Source organism: Chiloscyllium plagiosum, chromosome 7 (genome assembly GCF_004010195.1).
Source record: "Chiloscyllium plagiosum isolate BGI_BamShark_2017 chromosome 7, ASM401019v2, whole genome shotgun sequence".
In the NCBI taxonomy this organism is placed as follows: domain Eukaryota; kingdom Metazoa; phylum Chordata; class Chondrichthyes; order Orectolobiformes; family Hemiscylliidae; genus Chiloscyllium; species Chiloscyllium plagiosum.
In genome coordinates, this window is record NC_057716.1 from 115,997,094 (window position 1) to 116,013,641 (window position 16,548).

Here is a 16,548-nt window from a genome sequence, read left to right on the forward strand (position 1 = left end):
ACCACGTTCTCTAATAACGCTCTACGTTCCATTGTAAACGGTGTGGAAGTGAGGACAATTGAATTCTAGATTATATATTTCCCTGGAAGATTTTCTTCAGCATTTAATTTCAATTGTGTGTTTATAACTGTGCAGCCTGTGACAATGATTTATCTGAATTTAAGGCTATATCAACGGCTGAACAATGCATGATCTTTCACAACCTTGCAGTCGTGACGTTTTCTGCTCACTGAGGAACTTATTTTAATGCCCCCTTCAGCCAACTGCATTTGTAACCGTTCTTGCAAACTGTGAACTACATGCAATAACACTCATTGTTGTCTGCATTGTAACTGCACTGGCAAAAGCGCCTGTGTGTTCCCTGTTCAATTAAAATTGTCAGATAGGACGGAAAATAAATTAAACTCAGGAGGTGACATGGGCCCTCTGCTTGAGTTATAATATCGAGCACTGAAAACACTGAAACATTTAAAGCATGTTTAAGTCTGTTATATAGGAGCAGACTTAGGGTATTCAATCCATTAAAGGAATATTAAGGAAATGTAAGGTATAGACTTCCTGAGGGAAATCTTGGTTCCACAGTATCATGAGGAAAGTGGAAGTTTCAGGTTGTAGGAACAAGGCTGTTGAGTATTTATACAACAATTAGCATTTAGAGTTTGGGAGGTCTTTATCTTAGGAGTCATCGTTTGTTCGGTCAAGAAAAGTTGGGGCTCTGAAGTAGTCGACGTGGTTTGACTTTACTTGATGTATAAAAAGTATAACCACAGTGGGGAACTCACAGGTGACCTCAAAGCTATTGGTTGCTCCTCCCAGTCAAGAAATTCGGAGGAGAAATCCGGGAGTATTTATGGCGCTTGGGACGCAGGATGTGAGCAGTAAATGTCTCCAGTGCACTCTTCTGGACGTGTGGGCATTCGGAACGGGGGCGCAGGACTTTCGTGAGCCTGAGGGAGTTTTGGGTAAAGTGGATGGAGAGGAGAAGCGTGTCAAGAGTGCGTGGTGCTGGAAAAGCGCAGCAGGTCATGCAGCAATCGAGGAGCAGGACAAGTTTTGGGCAGGAGCCCTTCATCAGGAATGAGGCTGGGAGCCTCGGGTGTAGACAGATAAAATCGGGGTGGGGGGAAGGGGTAATGCAGCTGAGAGTGCAATAGCTGGATGGAAGTGGGTTGATGGTGATAGGTCAGATAGGACGGTGTAGCAGATAGGTGGGAATGAAGATTGACAGGACAGATATGACTTATGGACGGTTCTGAGCTGTAAGATCGGAACTGGGGTAAAATGGGGGATGGGAAATGAGAAAAATGGTGTAGTTCACATCAATGCCCTGTCGTTGAAGGTTCCCGAGGCTGAAGATGAGGCGTTGTTCCTTCAGGCGTGGAGCCGTGAGGGAGTGGCAATAGAGGTGTCCCAGGGCCTGTAAGTGGGAAGGAGAGTTGAAATGTTTGACCAGGGGGCGGTGCAGTTGATTGGTGCGAATGTCCCGGCGAAGATCTCTGAAGCACTCTGCCAGAAGGCGTCCAGTCTCCCCAGTGTAGAGGAGACCGCATTGTGAGCAACGGATACAGTAAAGCTCTGGTGTGGAAGCTCTGGTGAAACGTTGATGGGTATGGAAGGCTTCTTGGGGTCTTGGGCGGAGGTGAGGGGGTAGGGGTGGGCGCAGGATTTACAATTCTTACGGTGGTAGGGGAAGGTGCCAGGAGGGGAGGGCGTTTTTTTTTACAAAGCGTGAACCTAACATGATGGTCGTGGAGGAAACGGTCTTTGCGGAAAGCAGATAGTGGAGTGGAGGGGAATACATCACTGGTGATGGGCTCCATTTGTAGATGGCAGAAATGTCGGCGGATGTTGCAATTTATGCAGAGGTTGGAGAGGGGTCGCAGTAAAACAATGGTGTAGGATTGCACGGGCAGGAAGGGGAGTGCAATAGGGAGATGACGAGACAGGAATACTGCCAGATTCTGGCCATTCACTATCAAAAGAGATACTGCTTCAGATCCTGTTACATTGCCAATAGGCTGTCGAGGGAAGGAGGAGCAGCAACGGTCAATCAAGATCGATGATCATGTTAGTTTCTGCTGGAAGGGGGAAAGGGAAGAAATGTCGAAAGACATGATCCAAATATCCGGAAGCCCTGAGGTTATAAAGCCCCTACTGTTTCGTTCAGGGAGAAGGTGAACAGCCAATACTAAGAAAGTGTGTATAACATCAGGGACATGGCTCTCTAAGCAGACGGTTAGGTCTCAGGCAGCAAGCACAGCAGTTGCATCCCAAAAGCAGTGATATCAGGATGACTCAGGATTATTACTTCTCATTTCCCATCCAAAGCTTTCTCCTAAATGTATTCAAGTGAACGTGCCTTCCCAACATTTCCAGACACAACATTCCACCACGTAACTACTGGCTGGATGAGAAAGTTGTTCTCTCAACAACATCCGTTGAAAATAATTATAAAACTGAGCCATCTCACTGATTGGCCTTGTAAAGAAAGGTAGACAATGTTTTAATGGCTATTCTGTGCTAAGAATTCATAGTCTTGAAATTCTCTATCTAAAACTCTCTTGCCTTCCGCTCTCCCCTCCAAATTTAGTACTCCCATTTTAAAAACTCGCTTTCGAAGCGATCTGTGAACCACCCACTGCACTCTCTCCAACACATTTCCAACAACGTGCTGCCCAGAACTGTACACAGGACACCCAGAAGGATGGATTCGTGTGGACGGTAAGGGCGAGGCAATAATCTAGTTTGATAACCAACCTGCACACAACGGTAGTGAGTGTGATGTGCGAGTGATTACTGACAAACTGTAAAGGCAGGCAAAAGAACATAAATACAATTTTACAACAGGCAGAAAGACTGAACTATTGTTGCTGTTCCTCAATGAGAGTTCGAAGCAAATATATAATCACTTTTTATTCTGCTTCAATGTCGTTGTGATACCTTGCCGTGGAAGGGCATTTTTAATTTTGCAGAATGTTGTTCGATCCAGCCATGCCACACATAAAAGCAAGCTTTCTGAAAGACGGAGGAATGGACAAAATGCAGACATGTCAGGAAAATGCAGAACTGATTTGAGAGACATAAGCCATCCTTAAAACGTTATGTTGTTGACGACACTGTAAAGGTAAGACGGGGCTGGGAGGTGCCATGAAGTCGTCGAAATAAGCACTCTAACTGACGCAAAGTGATCGAAAGGTCAAGTCAGCTGGGAGTTTGAAGCAATTCACCCACTCATCTGCACATGTGGTATCGACGTCGTCGGGCACTATTTTCACCATTGGTTACCAATTTGCGTGAACATTTAACCAGCGTCTTACCCTTTAGGTGAACACGCTGGAATCACGGTGACAAGGTTGAGATGATGCACAGTTTTATCCCTGAGTTATTATGGGGTGAATGCAGCGACAAAAAATGAGGAGGGATCCGAATTAAGTGCAGACAATTAGTCAGTCTGGTTTTGACCTCAGTGAATATCAGTCATCACAGGTTTGAGTTCGAGGAGCATGGAAGGGAATGGTGCTTTTCTGGGGTCTCGGGTGATGGGCAACTTGGCAGGAAGGCACAATAAGTGGGAGAGGGTGAAGGAGGTCTCTTTTCTTGGCACCTATTGCTGAAAGGACAAGCTCAATGCATAGAGATTGTTCAAAGGATCCCAGAGGTACACAGCATCGAAACAGACGCTTCGGCCCCTCGTGTCCATGCGAACATTGTTTACGATATGGAAGCAATTCACTTTGCCTGCAGTTTTCCCATATCATTTTATTTTAAAGACAGATGTTTTGTTGATTGGAAACGGTTAAAGTTTCCTGTCAGGCTGCGGCCCATAAATATTCCATATTCGACAAAACGACTGGCAGTGAATTTGTGCAAACTTCCTTCACACTGGATGGGTTTTCTATGGACGAAACTCAGGAGGAAAGTCACCATTTTCACCGATACATCCACCTATACGTCTACAGACCAGTCAAAGACAGAATTGCAGTTCCTGTAAGCAAATCTACAAAGGTGACATTAATGGAAGCACAACTCTCTCGTCAACCACACAGAGCAAGCACCACGCTGTTTTCCTGGATGTGAGCAACAATCTATTCACACCTGCCAGCACCCGGCCCATATGGCCCCAAGCCCTTCCTATTCAGTACCATGGAAATGCCTCTAAAATGATGCAATTGCACCAGCCTCCACACTTCCTCTGGCAGCTCATTCCATACACATATCAATGCTCTTACCGTCCACCCGATCTAACCCTCTGATTACCTTATACGTCTCAATAAGTCGCCTCTCAACCTTTTTCTCTTTGACGAAAACAGCCTCAAAACCCTCAGCCTTTTCTCGTAAGACCTTCCCTCCATACCAGGCACCATCCTGTAAATGTCCTCTGAACCCTCTCTGTAGCTTCCACATCCATCTTCTAACCAGAACTGGAAGCAAATCTGCAATTTGCAACCTCACCAGAGTTCTGTCCATCTGCAGCATCACCTCATGGCTGTGAAACGCAGTCCCTCTCATAATAAAAGCTAACACACCGTATGCCTTCTGAGCTACCCTCTTAACCTGGGTGGCTACGCCCATGGGCAAACGTTCATGGAAAATGTGATCCCTCTACTCATCTACACGACCAAGCATCGCACCATTAGCACAGTTACCTGCATTTGTGTTACTTCATCCTTCAGCACTATCCACAACTCTAACGACCACAGGGTCTTCCACAACTTTACTAACTCATGATACTATGCCCTCATTGAGGTCATTCATGAAAAAATGAAAATTAACTGTTGTTGCAAAGCAGATCATTGCCGTGCACACTAGTACCTGAACTCCAGGATGAACATTTCCCATCAACCACATTCTGTGTCTCTTGCAGCTAGCCAATTTCTGATTCAAACCGCCTGATCACCCTCAAAGCCTCGCCTCTGCATTTTATGCAATAGCCACGGTAGCGAATTTGCCAAACGCTTTCTGAAATCAATATCCACCACATCAGTCGCCTTACCATAAGCCACCTTTTCGGTCACTTGCTCAAAGAACCCAAGAAGTTTGGTGAGGCACGACCTACACTTCACAAAAAATGGTACTGCCTATTTCTTATCAATTTATTCATTTCTCGATGATTGTATATAATATCTCTTACAATCCTTTCCAAGACTTTACCCACAGCCGAATTAAGGCGCACTGCTCTATAATTGCTATGGTTGTCTCTATTCCCCTTCTTGAACAAGGGAACAACATATGCAATCCTCCAATATTCTAGCACTAATTCTGCAGACAATGACGACATAAAGATCAAAGTAAAAGGCTCTGCACTCTCCTTCCTGGCTTCCCAGGGAATCCTGGGATCAATTCGTGGGCGGCACGGTGGCACAGTGGTTAGCACTGCTGCCTCACAGCGCCAGAGACATGGGTTCAACACATTCTCCCTGTGTCTGCGTGGGTTTCCTCCGGGTGCTCCGGTTTCCTCCCAAAGTCCAAAAAGATGTGCAGGTCAGGTGAATTGGCCATGCTAAATTGCCCGTAGTGTTAGGTAAGGGGTAAATGTAGGGGTATGGGTGGGTTGCGCTTCGGCGGGGCGGTGTGGACTTGTTGGGCCGAAGGGCCTGTTTCCACACTGTAAGTAATCTAATCTAATCTAATCTCATGCGGTCCAGTGGAGATACTGGTTTTCACAGTATCTAAAATTGCTAACACCTCCTCCTTGAGAACCTCAATCCCTTTTTGTCTATTAGCCTGTATCGCAGTTTACCCAATGACAACATGTTTCCTGAGGAGACATATTCATTTAGCTCTTCGCCAATCTCCTTTGACTCCACCCACAAATTCCTACTACTATCTTTGATTGACCCTAATCTTATTCTCACCATTCTTTAAACCGATATACCTATAGACAACCGTACACTTTTCCTTTCTCGAATCTGCCAAAGACATCTCATGTCCCCTCTTGGCTCCTCTTACTTTTCTGATTCGGTATTTTCTTGCTAACATTTAACTCTCAAGCGCTGGAACTGAGCCTTCACGTCTCATTCTAAAATAAAATTTCTCATTCCTCTGGACAACATCTTCAACTCCTTTAAAAAGCATGGCTCCCTCTCTTTTCAGCTTCCTCCCTGATGTAATGTTCTTAGGTAATAACATGTTTATCCTTCGATCTACTTGTCTAGTTTAATTAGAAGCCTCGTTCAATTTCATCTCCAATTTAATAAGGAAGACTAGCGATTGGTCTTTAATGGTTCCTCTTACACTTGGTGTAACACTAACTCTTCATATTCACGAGTAAAACACAGGAACAGGAGAAGACGATTCAAATCCTGGAACCTCTCTCACCTTTCAACAGTATCATTTGCTGCCGAGCAGCACATGTCTGCACGTAGGCCTCCTTTAACGAGAAAAATTCTCTGATATTTCATTCTGAAAATTTATGGAGCGTCTACTGTGGTTTGTGCAAATCAATTCTATAACATCTACACACCCTTCTTTCCTGTTTGTGTGCGTGTTTATGTGTGTGTGTGTCTGTGATTGTGCGAGTGAGTGTGTATGTGCTGGTGCTTCTCTGTGTGTATATGGCATGCGTGAGTGTCCATGTTCGTGTAAGTGTGTGTGTGATTGAGAGTGTAAGTATGGAACTGCATGTCGGTTGGATTCAGAGTGCGTGCACGAATGAGTTGTGTATGAGTGTGTAAGAGTGAGTTGTGTGTGTTTGCGAGTGTGTATCTGAGTGCGCGTGAGAGAGCGTGGGTTTAAGGAGAGGACGTGAGAGTGCGCGTATGTGACAGAGGGCATGTGTTTGTGTGTGTGTGTAGGGGAGTTGTGGCTGGGGGTATTCTTTACCATAAGGGACAGAGCCAAACTCTCAGGCTCTGCCTCTGCAGGAAACTGCAATGGAATGATTGAACTTCTCGTGCACACTCTGTGACTGATACAGAGGTTGAGAAGAGAAAGTTCCTAAAAGTGAAGGAGCAGAGAGCAGTCGGCGCAATTTGGCCCACTGACTCTCTGCATTCCCTTAATTGAATTGCGAGATCACCTTCTCTCTCTCTCTCGCTCGCTCTTTCTCTGACGTACACAGACCGGTGAAATCGGAGGACTGCAATTGCTCGCCATCAACGTCAAATAGCGTGATGAATGACCACTCTGTGATACTCACCCCACACAGATCGTAAGTGCCCGGAATCTTCACGGCTTTAGTGATCAACCTCATGTGCTATTTGATAAAATCCATGCACTGTCAGAACAAGATGTGGACAAGAGAGAAATGTGTTCAGCTGATTACATTCAGATGCATTTGAATTTTCGAATTGTACCAGTCTCCACCACTTCCACGACTAGTTCGCTGCACACACGCACCGCTCTTTGTATGAAAAGGTTACCCCTCTCTTCTCATTTAAGTCTTTTGTCACTCACCTTAACATTACGCTGGCTGGTTTTTAGACCATCCAACTGACAGAGATGACAACGGCAATTTGCCTCATCTCCGCGCCGTATGATTTACTACATTTCTTTATGTTACCCACTCATCTTCTTAAACTCCAGGAAAAAAAAACTTCCCAACCTTCCCAGCCTCGCGTTATAACTCATACCTTCCAGGCTCGGTAACAACCTTGTAAATCTTTCCTTGCTCCTTTTCAAAATTAATATTATTCTTCCTGCAGCAGAGTGAGCAGAATAATGCAGTTTACGAAAAGTGGTCTCACCAAACTCTCATTCAGCTCTAACATGACATCTTATCTCCTGCGTTCAATGCTCTGACCAATGTAGGGACGTAGCACGAAAAATACATTTTCATCACCTTGACGACCTGTGACGTCACTTCAAGTAAATACATACCTGTACCCCTTGGCCTCTCTGTTCGACAACATTCCCCAGACACTAGCACAACTGTGTAAGTCCACCCTGGATTGTCTTGCCAACACCTCACATCCCAACCTGTTAGCGTTTGCTCATTATCAATCCCTCCATACAAAAGGATCATCCTTGTGTACCTTCCCTGAAATGCCTTCAAGGAAACGATATATTTCCTTAAATAAGCACAATTTTCCCGGCACCTTCCATCTCATTCTTACTGAAACTCACCACCAAATTGGACTCATGAGGCAGCGAGTTGCAGACTTCCTGCTGCAGTGTTTCCATGTCTAAACCTTCCTTCCATTGCGACTGGAGCTTTAGGGAGATGTTCTCACACAGGTGACATGACATTGTGGCCCAAACTAAAATTCAGAGACATGGGAGAGATTCTGATTAAATAGGGAATGTTTCCCTGCAGACAATGAATGAACCAGTTTTCATATTTTAGTTGAGTGTGGAGTTGGGGCGACGGACAATTTTTTTCAAAAGAGATTCAGACGAAAGAGCACAAAAGTAGTTCTCTCGCTGTGTATCTTCGGGAGTGCGTGCAATTTCAAGACCCGTGGCGAAGATACAGTGAAATTGCTCTAGAAACTCAGCAACTCTGGAAACAGCTGTGGAGTCAGAGAATGTACGGTCAATGTTTCGGGTCCACTGTAACCCTCTTCAGAACACATTTCCTCCTGCACAGAGCAATCGAGTCATTTTACAAGCATTTCCAATAACTCTTCCATAAAGACATGCATCAATGAGCGTTGGCCCTGAATGGTTAATCAGATTAACCGAATTGAGGCTGATGGAAAGAGAACTGGATTGAGAAGGGCAACACTGGGCAGCAAGTGTTCATAAAGATTTCAGAAGTAGTTTTCGCCTTTATCTCTCTCTCTCTCTTCCGAGCTAACTTTAAAGGTATGCTCAGATGTGGAAGAATTACAGATTTTCTTGTTAACTGTAGAGAAGTGAGTTGGAGGATCCAGAAGGATAGGACAATCCAGGATTGCATAGAGGTGTAATATCATTCCCCATAGTTACCATCTGAATAATGACAATGTATTGTGGTGATTTTTCAGTATGGGACACTCAGACCAGAATGGTCAGGATTCTTTGTGCCATTTGAACTGATGTGTTTCTTGTATCTCCTGCATAAGGACACAACTGGCCACAGGAACTGTGGCTGCCCGGGACTCAACAGATTCTGGACTGGAAAATCTTCCAGAGAGACTGGTCAGGTCTGAATGAGAATTTGCTTACTGAAATGCTGTTGGTAAAACCGCGCCATAAAGGGATATATTATCTCTCCCAGATGTGGAATCACGATAGCTGTTAGGCACAGTTCTCATTATCCCTTATGTCGAAAGAAATACAAGAGTGCTTGTCACTATTGACTGCATTGTCGACAGTTTTGACAAGGATTCAGATCAATGACATTTGTGTCAGTTATGAACTATTAACTCAGCTTTCTGTCTCTGCGGATGATACGAGACCAGCTGACTTTATAAAACAGTTTTGGTTGTTATTAATTCCCAACAGAGTAAAGGGAGCCCATTTGTTGCGTCACACCTGCCGCAGTGCATCCCGCAGTTTCCCTGTCACCCTGCATTTTCGGAAACACACATAATCTGCACATCCGTGGACTGTCAGAGGAAACCAGATCACCTAATGGAACCGAAGCTGACACAGGGGAGAGTCCATGCAATCAGTCGCCGATGGTGAAATTCAGACCGGTCCGTGAAGCTGTCCTGTAACAGTACTAACTACTGTGCCGCCCTGCGTTGACGACTTTCAGAATCCACAGTATATCCCCTCATGGGTACTGCAGGGCCCGGTTGTGGAGTGGATCCCACGCCCTGTCCCATTCTGACACGGCCTCCGATCACTCACTTCCTCAGCATAAGAGCAATTTTGTCGATAGCCCCGTTTAATAGATGAGTTCCAATTAAATCTAAATCGATTTCTCTCTAACCACGCAACCAAGGAAGCTTTCTGAGCTCTCTCAGAATTTCGCACTATATAAATACAAACATCTAAGCATCTTATAGAACCGATAAATTAATGCAACTTTCCCATCGCTGTCACTGAGCAGGGAACATTTCAGATTACACGATGAGCAGCAAAAGAGCGGTGAATTCCCATCAGCATCAGAGCAGTGGGAAGCGACAACCGCTGTTTGTCAGGCGTTTCCTAGACACCTACTCAGCGTTCCTTTTCTCTGTCAACGTACAAAAGAGGAAAATTTTACAAAGAAGTCCGCATCTTACCTGGAGATAAGCAGAAAAGGACGAGGAGCTCAAAGAGAACCATCGCTGTTTTCTGACTATCGAAACCACATGAACTCCTGTTTTTATACAACAGGCAATAAACCTCAACAAAGGGTTCATTGTCCAATGACAGAATATTGAGCATAGCAAAACAGGTGAGGCACCCAATAGGAGCGCTGTTTTTTGTCCGAGACAACCGTCCCTGACACCGACAGATTCATCTACGTTTGTCCGGGTTGAACATTGCGCCACATTTCCTCATTGCCTAGAAAGTAAGATCATAAATTCTCGAAGAAAGAGAGAGAGAAGCAGAGTTCCCGTTTGGATATGTTGTGCATTTCCCTCAAGGGGCGTACCGTGTGCCAAAAAAAGACCAAACAACGATCCCATCCAGGAAGTCGCTTGCGGATCTGAAGACAGTTAGGTGACAGATCCCAAGAACTGGCTGTTCGTACTATCAGTGACTGGCAATGACTTGGGTTTGGAGAGTTGGCACATCGAAGGAAACACCGTGCACCCAACTTCATTTCGCAGACATTATCATTGGGGTGGAGGGGCGGTGTGTTGGTCATTCAACCAGACATACACATGAACTGTTTAGCTGGAATGGCAGTGTGCGCAGTGTTAGCAAACCTGGTAAGAATGGCCGCGAAAAAGCAAACAGACAGGATTTCAGAGGAAATTGGACATTTTGCTCTATAAAATGCTGCAAGCAGCTCTGAAGAGTTCCAACTTATAAACCCCTGGAATTAATACGGACTGTGATTAACAATGCCAAATTATAATGTGAGTTTAGCAGTTCACTGCTGTTTATTCAGTGTCAGTCCAACGATCTGGAGACATCGAGGCCATTACCTTTGGTTTCAGTCTATTTGGAGCTGAAACAGCAGGAATCGTTGCCTGCAAGTCTGTTTCTGAGTGAGGCTGCTTGCTGGAGCGGTACAGCTGGCGTTGGCTGCGGTGGTTCGGATCTGCCGATGGACATAAGCAATGCAACAGCGTTCAACGTGCATGGCCTAGTAAGGCACTGCGGGATTAAACCTCTCTCACTCAGCGTTAAGTCATTCGCATGAGGAAGAGCAAATTGAGCAAATTGTCGAACAGAATTGCTAACAGATGTTTCGATGATCCCTATCCAATTACAATGTCGTCTGTTTGCAAAATTTTATTCAGCGAGTGAATTACGTTTCTAACCAGCAATGAGATCCAGAGGACAAGGTGAAAATATTCATGGGAGATACTACTGCGTGAATTCACATTGACAACGATAACATCAAATTCGTTCAAATCGCCCCCACCCCCACAGCCCCTCATTCTGTTGGAAAAGTTGCCATTTTGTTTCCCATGTGGAATGGACAAACTTGTATTCGTCCTGAGAAGTACTTGTGTCTTGACAATGTATCTCCGAAAGTCATTGAGAGCAGATTTTGTAAACGTAAGATTTAAAATGACAGAGCGTCGTCCAAACTCAGGATGACTTTGGAACTAGCAAAACTGTGTCAGAAACAAGAATCTATTTTAAGTCATGCTTGGCCAATTTTTAAACTTTTGGATATAATGTGTTCAGTTTTCCAAATATTGGCTGGATGCCTGAAATGCGTACTCCAAATCAATGACTATTATTGCGAGCCAATGTTTCAGTCACACTTCTGTTTTACTTTTCTGTGCATTGAAATTACTCCATAGAGGCCGGCATCCCATTACCCAGGCACTGTTTAGGACAAGTGCATAACACTTGATATAAGTTCGGCTTCCTCAGAGACACCTCTTAGAGAGGAAAGAACCTCCCACACTTTAATTGTATCTGTCAGCCAATAATCCCTGGCTGAATCATATTAAATAATATTCTATGAAGTTCACCTGTCTGATCTAGTTTTAATCCCTACAAAACAATTACCATTAGCAATTCAAATGTATAAATGCCTCATAAGCACCACACGTGGACAAAAATTCTAATTCAGTTGCATTGATTGTCTCACTTGCAGTTGTACGACCAGAAAGAGCAACTCAACTTTTAACTGGAACAAACAGAAAGACGAAGAGAGAGGGAGAGAGATGAGGGAGAGAGTTGCAGACAAAGAGAGAGAATTGGAGAGAGCGAGAGAGAGAGTGAGGCCTGTAGCTTTCACAACCACGACAGCTACAGAAAGCTGAAACTAAAACTGTGATTTTGTGGGATACCTCACATACTGGCTTCTTCTCTTGCATCGAATTAAATACAAGGGCTCATAAACGTTTTGTTTTGATGGCTTCAGGTAGAACACTCGCCAATTCTGTCTCAACTTCCACTAATTTCAACAACAAAATAGAGCATAAAATGCACCTGTCAAAGCCATAGCACCTCCCCATTCAGTGCTGGTTAAGGAACAGAATTTTGTTTTTGGCAAATGAGATTGACGCAGGCTTAATTCGGATCCTGACGATAATGTTCTGAAATATCTACTGTCCTTGCTCTTGTAGACAATACAGAGTATGAGTTTGGAAGGCGCTGTCTGAACAATATTGATTATTCTCTCAACTATTTCCTGCTGCGACTTGTACACAGGCATTCGAGGAAGAGGAAGTTTACGTGTTGCCAAAGAAGACATGTATTTAGCCAGGGATGCTATGAGACATCTTGAGTATTATTGCGGAAGCTTTCCACCTAGTAAGCTTTGCTTATTGTGCTGTGTAGATAGTTGGATTCACTCCTCGGGTGACTGTCTATGTGGAGATTGCACATTCCCTCCGTGTCTGCTGGAGTTTCCTCTGACAATCCATAGATGTGGTGGTCAAGTGATTTGGCCATGCTAAATTGTCCATCGTGTTCGATGCGTTCGTCAGGTGTAATTATTGGGTACGGGAATGTGTCCGGTGGGTTCCACTTTGGACGGTCAGTGTGGACGTGTTGGACCGAAAGACCTGTTTCCATGCTGTCGGGAATCTAATCTAATAACTGTGTACTGGTTCTCTTGCGAAAATTATTTTGCCAGAATGTTGTTGCAATGTCTGCTTCAGAAACAGTGGCTAAACAGCATTGAGATCCTTGAATTGTTGCCTTTTGTTGAAGTAAACAAAAGCAGCATATATGGGTGGATTCATTCTCACCGGGAAACAGGTTTTTAGTTTTCCCGTCACTTTAAGTTGGGGTGGGATTTGGAAAGAGATTGAAGCTCATTGACACACATCTGTCCCTTTTACGGAAAAAAATCCTGGCGACCTCTGTCTGCTGCTACAGAGTTTTTCTTTTTTTTTTCTTTTTCCTTTCTCCATGACTGAAGATAGCAGGTTAAAATGAAAAATCTATGTTAATGGGAGGAAAAACCCCAACAAATACTGAAAAAAAAATCCCAGCAGGGTTGGCAGCATCTCGAGAGAGTAACCCGAGTTAACGATGCATCTACAGTCATACTTCTTCGGAAATCATGGTTTTTGGTAGTGCTGTTACATTTTAACAGTTAAGGATTAATAGGTGAACAAAGTATACGTTTGGTCAACCATTTAATGGAATGTAAGTGATGCCAATTTTACATTCTTTGCTTGAAGAAATCAATCACATCTGGAACACTGCACTTTTTGCATGCATTTAAATCAATAAAGTTTCGGTTCGGGGGTGTCTTCTTGAAAAGTTGTGAACGGAGCTTGTCCAGTTCGTAACAATTCCCACAGCTGTCACTGGACTAGATTCTGAAGTTTCAATGTCATCAAACGTGCATCAGACAAAAGATTGAAAATCAGAATGAGAAACTACAGAAAGACAATGGAATCGGTCTCACTCTGAAACTATCTATCAATGTATTCTAACAGATGAAAGGCTTAACAGACAATCAATGTTTCAACGTATAATTTCAGTTACATCGCACTGCAAATTGTGCTATAAATTCTGTGTTACGATCGAGCCCTTCACAATCACCCGATGAAGGAGCATCGCTCCGAAAGCTAGTTGGCTTCCAATTAAACTTGTTGGACTATAACCTGGTGCTATGTGACTTTTAACTTTGTACACCCCAGTCCAACACCGGCATCTCCAAATCGGTCTCACTCTGTGAGTGACTTCTCTACATTTGGCAAATACAACAGTAACATTTTAAATGAAATACAAAAGGTGTGCACTGTCTGTAAAATATAAAAAAAATAAACAAAATGTTTTCGAGAAACTCGGCAATTCTGGCTGCATCTGCGTAGAGAAAACAGAGGTAACATATCGAGTCCAGTAACGCTTCATCAGTAACGTCATTGAGATAAGTGAAGACCATGAAGCTACCCTTCATTGTTGAGGGATCACTCCTTAATGAATTCCGCGATGTGCGTTTTGGTCGGAAGTGTTGACATCAATTTGTGATTTTATTTCTTGAGCAGTTATAATATGTTTTTGAAAACGGTATCATAGCAGCTGATGTAACGTTTTTGCTCAAGTGAGTTCAACGAATATTAATGATGAGATGCACAGCCATGTTAGTGAGGATGTATTTCAATTGTATTCCAGGGCCCACTTGAATGGGTCAGTTCAGAGGATCTTGTTGAACTATCAATTCCAGACTAATTAAAACAACTTCTTATCTAAGAAATGGAAGATGCAGTAATTGATGAGTTCGAGCGAAGTCACTAGCCGATTCTAGCAGCTGTTCAGATCCCTGGTTATCTCCTTTGTAAATTGTTGATGTTGAACATCAATGTGAGCTCTGTATGTTCTTGATAGCAGTTCAAATTGATTTATTTCACAACCCCTTGTTGCGCTTAAAAATTGAGTAAAGTGAGTTAGCCTGTGCACAGTGTTACACTGCTTTAGATTGCGTTGTATCTGCAACGAGTTTGCTTTGTTAATTTCTAGAATTCAGTCCTACTTTAACAAAACGGGGCATGTATCAAAAAATGTGATTTTTTTGTTCTCTCAGGGGTAGTTGTGAGTCTTCAGAATTCTGGGCATCAAAGGTTAATAAATGATTTTTTTTAATGAAAAGAAGTCATGACGGTAGAGCTAGTTCCTTGATGACCAATGAAGTGAAAGAAAAGCAGGGGTATTCAGAAATATTCATGCATGTCGATATGAGGATAAAGGTGTGTGAAATTATCTATTAGCAATTATTAGCAATGCAGGCTCTAAGGGATAAATGAGCAACTGATGTATTTTTGATTGTATCTTCAAAGAGTTAACGAATTGTGTTTTTCCTTGAGTGTTTTTTGTTGAGAAAAAGGCTTCTGGCCAAGAGCTGGGAGTGGACAGTCATCATTTCTTACCAGGTTTTACTTGTGAGCCTGGCGATCAGAATAAGTATAACCAAATACCTTTCTTGTGGAGGCAGGCCGTTCGGTCCACGGAATCCACACCAATCTTCCAAAGAATGTCCAATCCAGCTACCCAAAACCTGTAGCCCGCATTTCACATGGCTCACACATCGACACTGCACATCCCTGGATATTATGGGCTATTTACCACGTATAACCCACGTTCAGTGCACATCTTTGTGCTGTGGGACAAAATCGGAGTTCTCAGAGGAAATCCATGCAGACACAGGGGGAATGTACAAACTTCGTGTGGTCGCCCGTGGATGAAATTGAACCGACGTGTCTTGCACAGTGAAGCAGCTGTGTTAACCATTGAGTCACGTGCCAAGAAAAAATCGTTTGATATAAATCTTTTCAGGAGGAAAACTCTGTTTTCCAGTCCCTATAATACGCAGAGGAAGCTGGAAATCGTCTCATCCTACTCTGAGGTTTATGTTTATTCGGATTTTACAATATTGACTATCACTCTGATGTTGTATAATATTGTGCATAACCGAGCCTAAAACAGATGGTAGTAAGATTTTAAATAAGGGGAGACAAAGATCAGAGATTATTGTAATTTAGAAAGCGAATAACATCGAGCACATGCAGGCACAGAAATTGATCAGGAATAAGTCATCACAGGTATGGATGTGGGTCGAGCGAGCATGATAGGTCACAAATTAGGTTAGATCAAAGGATGAGGAGATCACACAGACCGAGTGAAGGAAGACACAGGAGGAAGCAACTGTGGGTTTGAGAGGAGACTGTGTTTTGCAGAGTTGAGATGGAGACGCAAAATGGCAATTGGGAGTGTCTGAGAGAGAGTGACAGCGAGGGATGGAGAATAAATTAGAGCGATAGGTAGGGATGAAAAGGTATTGAGATGGATGGGAGAAACTGTGAAACTAACAAACCGTGCACAATAATTCACGGGAGAAGCTGATTTTTGTTTCTTGACAGAATTCTATCTTATTGAGCGATATTGCAAATTGGTCACACTTGATGCAACTGTGTTAGTTTCAGTATAACAGTTTCTTCCATAAACCTGTTACCATTCCGAAATTCTAAACCGCATTTGAGTCCAATGTTGGATCAATATCTTCATAACCCAGTATTTTGTAACTGAACATAAAAAAGCCTTTCTCACGGAAATTACAAAAGCACAAGTCTGATGGTCTGGAATTTAATTTAGTTGCATAAAAATCGG

The 16,548-nt window shown here is 43.4% G+C and overlaps 2 long non-coding RNA genes across 3 annotated transcripts in view; both read right to left on the bottom strand.

Annotated features, from left to right (window-relative positions):
• Positions 1 to 10,139, bottom strand: part of LOC122551873 — a 600,020-nt gene extending 589,881 nt beyond the window's left edge. Inside the window, exons 1-4 of one of the 2 annotated variants that reach the window (XR_006312221.1) lie at positions 10,095 to 10,139; positions 8,065 to 8,198; positions 7,139 to 7,216; positions 3,740 to 3,985 (exon numbers count right to left, since the gene is read on the bottom strand). This is a non-coding gene — a long non-coding RNA (uncharacterized LOC122551873). Of the gene's footprint in view, positions 1 to 3,739; positions 3,986 to 7,138; positions 7,217 to 8,064; positions 8,199 to 10,094 lie in introns of those variants that run through there. The other variant, XR_006312222.1, reaches the window with a different exon arrangement.
• The window catches only part of LOC122551875, a 1,022,930-nt gene that overhangs the window by 991,554 nt on the left and 14,828 nt on the right, over positions 1 to 16,548 (bottom strand). The gene's annotated exons all lie outside the window — the stretch shown is intronic.